The following is a 14,078-nucleotide window of genomic DNA, read 5'->3' on the forward strand; positions in this document are numbered from 1 at the left end:
AGTAGCTTTTCTCGAATAAACATCACCTTCCATATCAGAGTCGGTATAACCAACTAAATCGGACTCTCATTTCCAAGGCAATGTCTCAAATTAATGTACCTCGAAAACATTTCAATATCCATTTGACAACTTCCTAATGTTCCTTTCCTGGATTGGAAAGGAACATACTCACAGTACCAACAACATGAGCAATATCTAGTATTGTACTAACCATGGCATACATAAGACTTCCAACAGTAGAACCATAAGGAATATTCTTCATATTTTCTTTCTCATCATTGTTTGAAGGATAAAGTTCAGAGCTTAATTTAAAATGTGCTGCAATAGGTGTAGAAACACTATTGACCTTCTCCATATTGAATGCATGTAACACTTTTTCAATATATCGTTCTTGAGACAACCATAATTTCTTTGTCTTTCTATCACGACTAATTCTAATTCCGAGAATCGGCTTCGCTGGTCCAAGATGCTTCATCGCAAAGGACTCCCCTAAGTCTTGTTTCAACCTATTAATTCTCACAACACTTTGACCAACAATAAGCATGTCATCAACATAAAGTAAGAAAATAATAAAGTCATTAAGAGAGAATTTTTGCACAAACACACAATGGTCGGAAGTATTCTTCTTATAGACGTGTTCCTTCATGAACAACTCAAACTTCTTGTACCATTGTCGAGGAGCTTGTTTCAAGCCATACAAGTTTTTCTTCAATCTGCAAACATAATTCTCTTTACCCTTGACCTTAAAACTATCAGGTTGATTCATGTAAATCTCTTATTCTAATTCACCGTGAAGAAAATTCGTCTTCACGTCTATTTGTTAAATTTCCAAATCAAGACTAGCTTCCAAATTCAAGACAAATCTAATTGAAGTCATTTTAACAATAAAAAAAAATATTTCATCAAAATAAATACCCTTTCGTTTACTAAACCCTTTGACAATCAAACGAGCTTTGTGTCGTGGAGCTAAAGTATGCTCATCTTGCTTTAGTCTATACACCCACCTATTTTTCAAATCTTTATTTCCTTTTGGTAATTCTACCAACTCGAATGTATGATTGTCATGTAAAGATTTCATCTCATCTTTCATAGCATCAAACCATTCTTCTCTATCTTTAGCCTCTTCATATGACTCTGACTCGCCCCCATCCGTCACTAACGTATATTCATTATGAGAATATCTAGTTAAAGGTTGTCGATCTGCCGTAGATTGTCTAAGTGTAATTGTAGATAATTCACCTTACTCGCTATTATCATTCTCCATGTGAACATCATGTTTACCCACAACATCATCCTCTTACACCCGATTTTCTGTTGAAATAGGTGAATTAAATAAATGAACTTTATCTAAATTTATCGACTCACCTTTTCCCTTGAACTCATTGTCTTTTGCTTGATTACTTTTCTTAGTAGTCTCATCTTCAAAGAAGATAACGTCACGAATTATGACAAGCTTCTTTGCAACTGGATCATACATTCTATAGCCGAACTCATCTTGGCCATAACCCAAGAAGATGCACTCACGGATCTTCACTTCCAACTTTCATCTTTCATCTTTTGGAATGTGAACAAAGTACCTACATTCAAATACTCGTAGGTGATAATAAGAAACATGTTTATTTGTCCATACCTTATTTGTAACTTCACCGTCCAAAGAAACTGTAGGACTCAAATTAATAACATGTACCACTGCGTGAAATGCGTCTCCCTAAAACGTTGGGGGCAACTTTGTTTCTGAAAGCAAGCATATAATTCTCTCAGCAATTGTTCTGTTCATCCGTTTTGCAAGGCCATTCATCTCAGGAGTCTTTAGAGATGTCTTTTGTTGTCTGATCCCATATTATTTGTAGTATGCATAAAATGGACCACAATACTCACTATCACAAGGGAAAGTAACATAACAGATATTTACTTAATTTTTCAACCCTTGTGCGGTTTGTTTCGCACACCAAAATAATCAGTCAAACTCAACACACAACCAATCACCACAACAGTCAATAAAGTATGAATGACAAGAGACACATATATTATGGGCCATGCCCAACTTTAAAATTATATTCAGTCACAAATAGAAATTACAAAGGACCACAAACTCTTAAGGCTGTACACAAAAGATTCTAACTTGTGGGGGATCTTTATCTATCCAAAACCCAATAAAACATCTTGTGCAGCTTACGAGATATTTATAGCCAAAAAGTAACAATCTGCATAGGAAAATAACCGACTTAGGGTGTGGGGAAAAACTGCTAGGCCGTTGTTGCTAAATGTGGGTTTAACCTCCAGTAGTGGGTCTCAATCGTCCACTACTCAAGACCCACGTTCTCCATCGGCCCCAGCTGTGCACCAAGTTATTGGATGTGAGTATAACTATAAATAGTAGGTTGTAACCGACCACTATACCCACGTTCTCCACCTCTACCCATTATGCCAACATTTCTAGGTCCCCTATCTAGTCGCCACCGGTCCTCCTCTAACCGTCACTAGTCGGCTCCATCTTTTCTGCACTTCATGAACGTAATATCTCAAAGAACTAGCCATTGTCACTCTTATGCCCACGTCGAACGCACACTCCTCCTCCTAGGCATACACTTAGTTTTGGCATTCCACAATCATGCCACGACAAACTCTTGGCTCAAACCTTGTGCCTATGTCGCATGCACACGATCCTTCTTCGCCACCCTTCTCTCCGTCCTGACATTCCGCAATCATGCCACGACAGAAGGTTGGTTGTTTCAACACTTTTCATTTTCGGTGCCATGTCGCACACCCGCGACTCTTTTTAAGCACATCTCGGTCATAACAATCCATAATCATGCCAAGACAACTTGGCTAAAACATTGTGCCTATGTCGCACGCACACGAATCCTCATTCAGCGCACTTCTTCTTGGTCCTAACTTTGCACTCATGTCATAACATAAGCTTTGGTTACTTAGCACTTCTCATCTTCGGTTCTACTTCGCACACCCATGACTATTTTTAGGCATCTCTCAGTCTTGACAATCCGCAATCATTTCATGATTAAGGCCGACTAGTTATGGTTGTAACATATCGCCCCCACTAGAGGAATACAACGTCCTCGTTGGGGCTTGCACCATAATTGCCTCGCCCAAGTAATTGGAAAATACTTCATCGGTCTCCTTAGCCGAACTCACCTTGAGCATCCACATCAAGATAGTGTACTTAGAAGATCTATCCACTCTCGGGATAGAGGTCATCCCGCTCGCATTTGGGAATCTCGTCACACCCAAGTATTTGGAAAATACTTTCTCGGTCTTCTTAGCTGAACACGCTTTAAACAACACTCTTAAGACCATATACTTGGTTGATCTATCCACTCTTGGGATAGAGGTCTTCCCTATCTTATTTGGGTATTTCGCCTCGCCCAAATATTTTAAACACTCTTCAATAGTCTTCTCGGTCGAACACCCCTTCATCCATGCAAATAAGACCGTATACTTGGATAATCTATCCACTCATGGGATTGAGATCTTCCCGCTCGCATTTGGAAATTCGAGAAAGAAGTCCCTTGAAAGTTCTGGCCACGGTCTCTCAATGATCCCCAATAGTTACACCCACTACACCTTTTTATCGGTCTTGTCCAGATAACACATTAGACAAGTCATCACTTGTTTCTCACGCAGCTGATGTATGAAGTCATCCCTGGTTACTTTTCAGACACCTTCCGAAAGTCTAGACTTCACAAGCGTAAGGACCTTAAAATAGGCCGACGCTTGGCTCTCGCTGGCCGAAATCTCCAACAAAGTTGACGCATCCGCCTCTTCCTCCCACATTCGGCTTTCAACTAGATGAATGGCCGCGAGATGCCTCGAGTTTCCTCCTATTAGAGAATCGTAAGTTTCTACCACAAAGGAGGGAGAACTCGGCTCTCCAAATAGCAGCTCTCCTAAATAAGGCATCACCACCACCTTCGCTTGGGCCATAAACTTATTCTAGGATGAAATCACCATCATCTAAGGGGAAAACCCACTTGATCTTACCCCGCCAACTTCCCTCTTGGAGGTCAGCAATCACCACTCCTTTTCTTGGCGCGACTTTAGAATTCAAAGCCTTCTCTTGGCCTTTATATTGGGATCACTCATATCCCCGCTTTTTAATTCCTAAGATGACTTCCCACAAGTCTATCTTCTCATGATTCCTGCAAGAATCATCTAATAACCGATCCCTCCACCAGAGCCCTGTATCACCCCCATGGTATATGCTGGTTATATATCCCCACACCTCCATAGAGATTTTCGCAGTTATGAGATCTGCTACGGAATTCCACAAAACTTCTCTAATTATTTACAGCTACTCACACTGCCAAAGAAGTTCGGTTAGTGCACCCTGAATCATGTTGAAGAAACTAATACTATTGCCATTCTATAGGCATCAACTTTCATCAAAAACTTGATCTCAATATCAAGTTGCTCCCATTTTGACTCAAGATCTTCCTCGCATAGAATCACCTTCCGTCCAACAAACTTTGAAGCTTCAGTAGTGTTATTTTGCATGGACAACCAATCTGAATTTGGGCAGTCTATCTGAATGCATAAAGAGTCATCTCCACTAGGGGTTAAGGCACCAACCAAATCCTCAAAGTGTCGCACCCTTGGTTCTATCATAAGAACTCGACTTGTAGTTGATTTAAGTTCGGCCATCTTCGATAAATATCCAGTAGTTGGCTCTAATACCACTTGTCACAAGGAAAAGTTACACATCGAATTTTTACATAATTTCACCCATTGTGCGATTTGTTGGGTAAAATTATTTTGACTAAGTGTTGAAATAATTTAACCATTGGAATTTTGATGATGAAATGACTTATGCGTTTTGATGCAGGTGTATCGAAATCATATTTCATAAGACTTGGCTCTAATGAGGCTCATTAGACCGATTTTGGCATTAGATGCATAGAATTAGACATACAGTCTAACTCAACGGAGTTAGACGTGCAGTCTAATGAATGCATAGAATTAGACGTACAGTCTAACTCAACGGAGTTAGACGTGCAGTCTAATGAATGCATAGAATTAGACGTGCAGTCTAACTCAACGGAGTTAGACGTGTAGTATAATGAATGCATAGAATTAGACGAGCAGTCTAACTCAACGGAGTTAGACATGCAGTCTAATGAATTCTCGAATTAGACATGTGGTCTAATAGATATTCGGAATTAGACATGTAGTCTAATATATTTGTAATTAGACGGATAGTATAATGAATATGGAATTAGACGGATAGTCTAATTTGTGCGGAATTAGACGTGTAGTCTAATAGACAGTAAAAGTTAGACGTGAGTCTAACTCCTTCAGACAAGTCTAAGGTAGAACCGGAATTAGATGTGCAGTTTAATGGTTATTGGATAATTAGACGTGTAGTCTAATTAAGTGAAAGTAAGACGTGAGTCTAACTCTTTCAGACAAGTCTGAGGTAGAACCGGAATTAGACGTGCAGTCTAACTCAGTGGAGTTAGACGTGCAGTCTAATGGTTATTGGATAATTAGACGTAAGTCTAATTCTATTAGACCAGGTGGTCTAATAGACTCTGTTATTAAACGGGGATATTTGAATTTCATTAGACTGATTTTCACAATCCGTCTAACTGAGATACGTCTAATGCTCAGCTTAAGTAGTGTGCTTGAATCTAGCATCCGCCTACTCACGTGCTATATTTGTACCCTACTCCTGCTCCACTTTTTAGTGAAGATTAGTACAACAGCTATATGCAACCAACTAACGAATGCCACGTAAGAGAATTTTCCTCATATAACTTGTTTTGCAGGTACATCCCTGACGGAATATTCGGCGCACTACTAGTTGTTGTACGGCCATGATCCTTGTGCTCAGAACCTTCTGTGTACAATGGAGGCTTTCCAATGGAAGAGTGCCACGTATCATTCAAAAAGATTCGACCATTAGCTCGTGTTCAGTATTTAACAAATCTCAAGGACAACGGACAATCTGCCTCACGAACTGCCAATTTTTACAATCTTGCTTGCTGATATTTTCAAGAGAGAGAAATCAAGACTTTGAATATTCATATTGTGAAGCTTCTTTCTGATTGTACTGTGTGTGAATCAAGAGAGAGCTAGAATCAAAAACACCTTTAGCTGAGTGATATTATTTATCTTGTAATTAAACATAGAGTGTTATATTCAATAGTGAGCTAAGTGTGTGTAAACTGTATTTGATTCGAATCATATTATAGTGAATCCTTCCTGTGGTTGGAAGAAGGGGTGACGTAGGAGAGTTTCTCCGAACATCCATAAACAAACTGTTGTGTTCTTCATTTCTGTCATCTTTTAATATTTCATCTTGAGCTTCAAACCCAAGTAAACAATTTCGCCTTGAATCTGTTTCAAGTGTTTACAAGTGTTTGCGTAGAAAAGAAAGTGAATTAAATCCCTAACAGGATTTCTTTCAAACCGTTTTTTATAAGCCTTCATCCATAGCCAGACCCTCGTCTCTATCGATAAAGCCGATCCTATCAATTGGTATCAGAGCCCTGTTTCTATTCTCAACCCTTTCCTGAAATATGTCGAACATAACCAAGGATGCCAGTGCTCCAGCCATTCCAACTTTCTCTCGAGAAAACTACATTGTTTGGAAGAAAAGAGTTCGTGCTCATCTCTCTTCTCTTCATGACGACATGTGGAGCGTTGTCACAAAAGGTCCTATCAAGATTGATAAGGAGAAGGCTGACTGGACTGCTGATGAAAAGAGGCAGAGAAACCTAAACAACATGGCCCTTGATGTTCTGTACAGATCTCTCGATGACAGCATGTTCAACTACATTATTGAATGCGACACTGTCAAAGAGGTCTGGGACAGACTCACCCAACTGTGTGAGGGCAACGAGCAAACCAAGGAAAACAAGATCATGGTTGCCACTCAACAGTTTGACAACTTCAAAATACATCCTGGTGAAACAATGAACGATTTCGACACCAGATTCAGCAAGATCGTCTATCCTAGGAAAACCTATAGCAACCGGGAGCTTGCTATCAAAGTCATGCGTGCTCTTCCAAGGGAATGGGACATAAAGACAATGGCGATGAGAGAATCCAAAGATCTTAACAACATCTCTCTCTTTGATCTCTTTGCTGATCTCAAGGCCCAAGAGTTCGAGCTAAACTGTAGGATGGAAGAAGATCAACCCACATCCGTTATTATTGCTAAGGCACTGGTGACTGCTGAAGAGCCACCAACCGCTCCGGATGTGAAGATAGAAGCTCAGCAGCTGAGCAACGATGACATGTCTCTCTTTGTGAAGAAGTTTGGCGATTTCATGAAGAAGAGAAACTTTAACTCAAACTCTTAAAATTCTAATGACAATAAAAAATCTAAAGCTAATGTTACTTGTTTTAATTGTGGTATTAAAGGTCATTAAGCATCGGAATGCCGGAAGCCAAAACGTGAAGATGCCAAGGATGATGGAAAAGAGTTGAAGGCTCTTATGACATGTGACGGGAATAATAGAGGAAGCAGTCGTGGCTCCTACTTTTCATCAAGTGAAAGTGATGAAGAAGAGGTGGCCTGCTTCATGGAAAGAGAAGATGAAGAAAGAACTCAGAAGACTGAGGTATTTGACTTCTCTTCCGAAAGGTTTTCAAGGGAACAACTGGTAGCTGCATTCGATGACATGGTCATCGAGTACAGAAAGCTAACAGAATCCTTAAATGAAACTAAATCTTCATCAGATGTAAACAAACTAAATTTGTATCAAGCTGAAGAGTCAAATTTTTTTGAAAAGAAGATTGAAGAGATCTCATCAGAAAATGAGATGCTCAAAGAACAGATTCAAACCCTTTCATCTGAAAACAAAATGTTAAACTATGTTGTCTGTGCATGGACAAGATCTGGAAAAGTTGTCAAACATCAGATCAGCATGTTGAAACCTGCTGGATCTAGATCCAGATTGGGGTTTAATAGCAATGACCCTAACCTGTCATGCAAAAAGTCCAACTCATCTGACAAATTTAAGCCAATATGTTTTGTCAAAGGGAGTATGACTGACATTGAATCTGATCCTATTCATGAAGAAGTTGCTTTCAAAAATGAAATAGTTTATGTTCCGCCTACTGTTAGCTGGCTTAAGAATAGGCTAGAAGCAACTAATAAGTCTGAAAATTTAAAACCTGACTCTAAGTCAAGGAGTTTTAAAAGAAAGTCTTCTTCAAAAGCTAAAGGATCAGTGGCTGGCAGGAAGTCATCTGCTAAGTCAAAATCGTATGCATTAATCACAACTCAAAACGGGAAATCCATAAGAATAACTCAAATATGGATTCCTAAGGGACTAATTAATCGAGGACCCAATGAGTATGGGTACCAAAATGTGTAAATAGTTTCTTTTGTAGGTGATGCAGGAGGACTGCAGGAAGGAAGCAAGAAGAATACTCTTTTGAGTACACAGTCTGGAAGATCAACAACGGCCTTTGTCATTCTAGTAGATAAATGTTTTTATTTGTTAAAAATGTTTTTTTGGTCTTTGGACGACAAAAACTGTCTATTTTGCTCTTTTGTTTATATACATAATGAGGAGGGAAAATTACTTTGGAAGCAAGGATACCCTCTAGATGAATATTCTTAATCGGTCTATTAGACAAGTGTGTCTAAAAGAAACGGTTTGTACTTAGACGTATTTTTGCTCAAAATCTATACATCTAAGTCTATATGTTGAGATGCTAGACCTACGCGATTAGACGGACACATCTAATAGACGTTAGACGTTTTTACGTAATGAGCAAGAGGATGGTCACGTCTAATCAAACACACGTCTAACACGTGGTGTTTATGCAGAATTAGACGTACACGTCTAATAGACATTAGACATATTGTTTTGAAACACGGAATTAGACGCATGCGTCTAATAGACCCATCCGTCTAATAGACCAATCCGTCTAATAGACGTTTGGATATATGGACTTTTGCTGTAAGAAAAACGTCTAACTACGTGCCGATTAGACTAATCAAGGACAGTTGTCCCACATAAGGATATATCCGTTTTTCCCACTCAAAATATTAAACTGTCATCTCTTATCAACATGAAGACACGTGTCTTTCAAGTTTAGAGAAAATGGCTAATATACCCTCATTTTTAATGACGACTCCTTGAAAAATGACGTCTAACATTTATTGATGGGCCATACCCTTAAGAAAAGTGACAGTTATTCTATATTTCTCTTCTTTGTCTATATAAGAACATTAGTGCATGAGTTTGAAAGTTTTTAATCTCTCGAAATCCTTAAGAACCCTAGTTTTCTTTGCATTTCTCTCTCTAAATCTCTCTGAAATCTTGTGTCGGGTCATATTCTTTCGAAATGGTGAACAAGAAAATCACTTTTGGTCATTGTACTTTGCAGGTGGATTTTCCATCGGTGTACACTTTCGATCAACCAGAAGTGGTGGATATGTTCAGAACCCTAGAGTATTCTGGGTTGAGGAAATATTTCGGTGGTCCGTTCATATTCTATGAGAAAGAAGTTCGCGAGTTCTTCAAATCTGCAACTATAGTGGGTGAATCCATCGTAGCAACCGTCAACGGCGTGGTATTCTCCTTCGATGAAACCGTTTATGCGGAGTTCTTTGAACTTTCGACGGAGGGGCACACTTTTGGAATTAGACGTGCAGTCTAATATATTTGCAATTAGACGGATAGTCTAATGAATATGGAATTAGACGGATAGTCTAATATGTGCGGAATTAGACGTGCAGTCTAATAGACAGTGAAAGTTAGACGTGAGTCTAACTCCTTCAGACAAGTCTGAGGTAGAACCGGAATTATACGTGTAGTCTAACTCAGTGGAGTTAGATGTGCAGTCTAATGGTTATTGGATAATTAGACGTGTAGTCTAATTAAGTGAAAGTTAGACGTGAGTCTAACTCCTTAAGACAAGTCTGAGGTAGAACCGGAATTAGACGTGCAGTCTAACTCAGTGGAGTTAGACGTGCAGGCTAATGGTTATTGGATAATTAGACGTAAGTCTAATTCTATTAGACTAGGTGGTCTAATAGACTCTGTTATTAAACGGGGATATTTGAATTTCATTTGACTAATTTTCACAATCCGTCTAACTGAAATACGTCTAATGCTCAACTTAAGCAGTGTGCTTAAAGCTAGCATCCGCCTACCCACGTGCTAAAGATGTACCCTACTCCTGCTCCACTTTCTAGTGAAGATCAGTACAACAGCTATATGCAAACAACTAACGAATGCCACGTAAGAGAATTTTTCTCATACTACTTATTTTGCAGGTACATTCCTGATGGAATATTCAACGCACTACCAGTTGCTGTACGACCACTATCCTTGTGCTTAGAACCTGATGTGTACAATGGAGGCTTTCCAATGGAAGAGTGCCACGTATCTGCCTCACGAACTGCCAATTTATACAATCTTGCTTGCTGATATTTTCAAGAGAGAAATCAAGCCATTGAATATTCATACTGTGAAGCTACTTTCTGATTGTACTGTGTGTGAATCAAGAGAGAGCTAGAATCGAAAACACACCTTTAGTTGAGTGATATTCTTCATCTTGTAATTGAACAGAGAGTGTTCTGTTCAATAGTGAGCTAAGTGTGTGTAAACTGTATTTGATTCGAATCATATTATAGTGAATCCTTCTGGTGGTTGGAAGAAGGGGTGACGTAGGAGAGTTTCTCCGAACATCCATAAATAAATTGTTGTGTTCTTCATTTATGTCATCTTTTCATATTTCATCTTGAGCTTCAAACCAAGTAAACAATTCTGCCTTGAATCTGTTTCAAGTGTTTACAAGTGTTTGCGCAGAATAGAAAGTGAATTAAATCCCTAACAGGATTTCTTTCAAACCATTTTTCATAAGCCTTCATCCATAGCCAGACCCCCATATCTATCGATAAAGCTGATCCTATCACGATTGTTTCGCGCACATAAACAATCAGCCAAACTCAACACGCAGTCAACCATTACAATAGACAATAAATATGAAAGACAAAGACACACAGATTACGGGCCACGCCCAACTTTATAATTATATTCATTTATAAATAGAAATGACAAAGGACCACAAACTCTTAAGGCTGCACACAAAAGACTCTCACTTGTGGGGGGTCTTTATATATCCGAAAACCAACAAAACGTCTTGTGCAACTCAAGAGATATTTATAGCCAAAGAGTAACCATCTGCCTAGGAAAATAACCGAATTAGGGTGTGGGGAAAAATTGCCAGGCAGTTGCTGTTGAACGTGGGTCTAACTTCTAGTAGTGGGTCTCAATCGTCCACTACTTCAGACCCACGTTCTCCATTAGTCCTAGTTGCACACCAAGCTGTTGGACGTGGGTATAACTGTAAATAGTGGGTTATAACCGACCATTATACCCACGTTCTCCACCTTTTCCCATCATGCTGACATTTCTGTCATTTTTCCCATCATGTCGACATTTCTGGGTCACCCAATGGTCACCACCGGTCCTCCTCTAACTATCACTAATCGGCTCCGTCTTTTCCGCACTCCATGCACTCATTGTCTTAATGCACTAGCCGTTGTCATTCTTATGCCTACGTTGCATGCACACAACTCCTCTTAGAAATACACTCGCTCTTGGCATTCTGCAATCATCCCACGATAAACGCTTGGCTCAAACCTTGTGCCTATATCGCACGCACACAACCCTTCTTCGACACCCTTCTCTCAATCCCGGCATTCTGCAATCATGCCACGACAAAAGGTTGGTTGTTTGATCACTTCTCATTTCCGGTGCCATGTCGCACACCGCAACTCTTTTTAGGCACCTCTCGATCCTGACAATCCATAATATTGCCAAGATAGATTGACTAAAACCTTGTCCTATGTCATATGCACATGACTCCTCCTTCGACATATTTCTTCTCGGTCTTGGCACTTTGCACTCATGCCAGAATAGAAGCTTTGGTTACTTAGCACTTCTCATCTCAAGTGCCATGTCGCACATCCATGACTATTTTTAGGCATCTCCCGCTCCTGACAATCCGCAATCATGCCAAGACCGAGGCCGACTAGTTATGGTTGTAATACTCACCACCATTATCATTGCGAATACTCTCAATTTTCTTTCCAGTCTCTCTTCCAACAAGAGCATGAAATTCCGTGAACTTTCTTAAAATTTCATCTTTAGTTTTCAAAACATAGATCCAAAGCTTCCGGGAATGATCATCAATAAACTTTACAAAGTAAAGAGCACCAATATTAGTTCGTACCTTTAAAGGTCCACAAACGTCTGAATGTACCAGCTTTAAGAGCTCCAACATTCTTGAGGGAGGATTATGTTTGAACGATACTCGAGTTTGATTTCCCACAATATAATGAGAACAATTTTCCAAAATTTTCTCACTCAAACTTGGAATAGCATTTTACTTAACTAGCAAATTCAACCCCTTTTCACTAATTACCAAGTCTTCGGTGCCATAATTTTGAAGCTTATTTATATCATACAACATTAACATTATCTTTACTTATTAAAGATTGTATTAAATATAAATTTAAAAACTTATCTCCTCGAGCTACAAGGAAGTAACCTTTCGAAAGTTTCCATTTTCCAGAACAAAAAAAGTTTAAAAAACCATCATCATCAAGCTTACTAGTTGAAATCAAATTCAACCTCATGTCTAGAGCATGTCGAACATCTTTAAGTAGCAACTTCGACCCATTGCTAGATTTTATGCAAACATCACCAATACCAATAACATTACTTACGACATTATTTCCCATCTTCAATACTCTAATATTACCAGAAGTACCCAAACTGATTCATCGCATACAAGATTAATTGTATTCTCGTCGTGAATAGTGAAGAGATTATAAGTAGTTGATGAGACGCGATCTTCATAATCATCTTTCTTTTGCTTAGATATGTTGGCTTCATTTTTTTAGCTTATAACAATTTTTCTTCATGTGTCCACTTGTTAGGATCGGGATCGCCGATAGGGGACCGGAGTCCGGCTAAAGGAGACCACTTAAACACACACACAACGGTTGGCGCTAATCCAATTAAGAATTAATATCGGTATTAACACTACACATGCTGTCACAAACTCTTGAACAGAGTTCAAGGGCGGAAATGTTTGTTTCAGCATGAAGCAATACACACGGATCGGTTGGAAGTAATAATGGAGAGAAGTCGATTAGATTAGAGGAAAACCAGTTCGGTTGGTTTGGTAGCTGAAAATAAGTGAAGAACACAAGATACAAATTTTATGGATGTTTGGAGATAAAACTCCTATGTCACCCCTTCTTCTCAAACAGTGAGAATGATATTCACTAAGGAATATTCAACAACACAATACAACACACGATCGAGTCTTATTTACTATTCGATGTTCACTTTACAACACTCACCCAGTATTGTAATACACTTTTACAGATATGTAAACACATATAATTCTTTAGTTTGTTCTTATCACTTGGTAGCTTTACAGATTTGTCAAAGTATATTCGCAAGATTAAGAGTCCAAAACTTAGATAGTGAGCGCAAGAATCAGGTCGAAGAAGAGGCTTTTCTTCAGCCTTTTAGCTTCCTTTTATAGTGGAAATATGAAAACAGTCATATTTCTCTCTCTTCAAGGTGATTGGTCACAAGGAGCCGTGCCGGTCCGGATTGGGTGACTTGCACGTTTTGTCTTTGTACACATGGCAGTTGTACATTTGGCGGCCACCTGCTCCTTGGAGGTTGCTTGTGGACTTAGGCAAAGTTAGGTAATCATTCACCTGAATTCTACCTTGTTTCGGAACTTTCTTCTGCATATTCCCAAGATATATTTGTTTATATCAATACGTTAACTTCCAATATATTCATATCTTTAAATAATTTGCCCGTTGGAGATGTATGATAGCTTTAGGATTTTCAAAAGGTTGAACTAGTCGGACATTGTCGGTTTGCAATTTAACCGGTCGTGAAGTTAAGCCGATCCGAATTTCTAAGAGGATAGATTAATTAAGGAGTTCTGCTTTGGACTTTTTCAGGAGAATCGGTTTGATCGGTTAATTAAATTTGATTAAGTTCTTTTTTATAATTAATTACTTAATAATTAACTATCTAGTTTTTCTATCAATTTTGTCT

Source organism: Impatiens glandulifera, chromosome 1 (assembly GCF_907164915.1).
Source record: "Impatiens glandulifera chromosome 1, dImpGla2.1, whole genome shotgun sequence".
In the NCBI taxonomy this organism is placed as follows: Eukaryota; Viridiplantae; Streptophyta; class Magnoliopsida; order Ericales; family Balsaminaceae; genus Impatiens; species Impatiens glandulifera.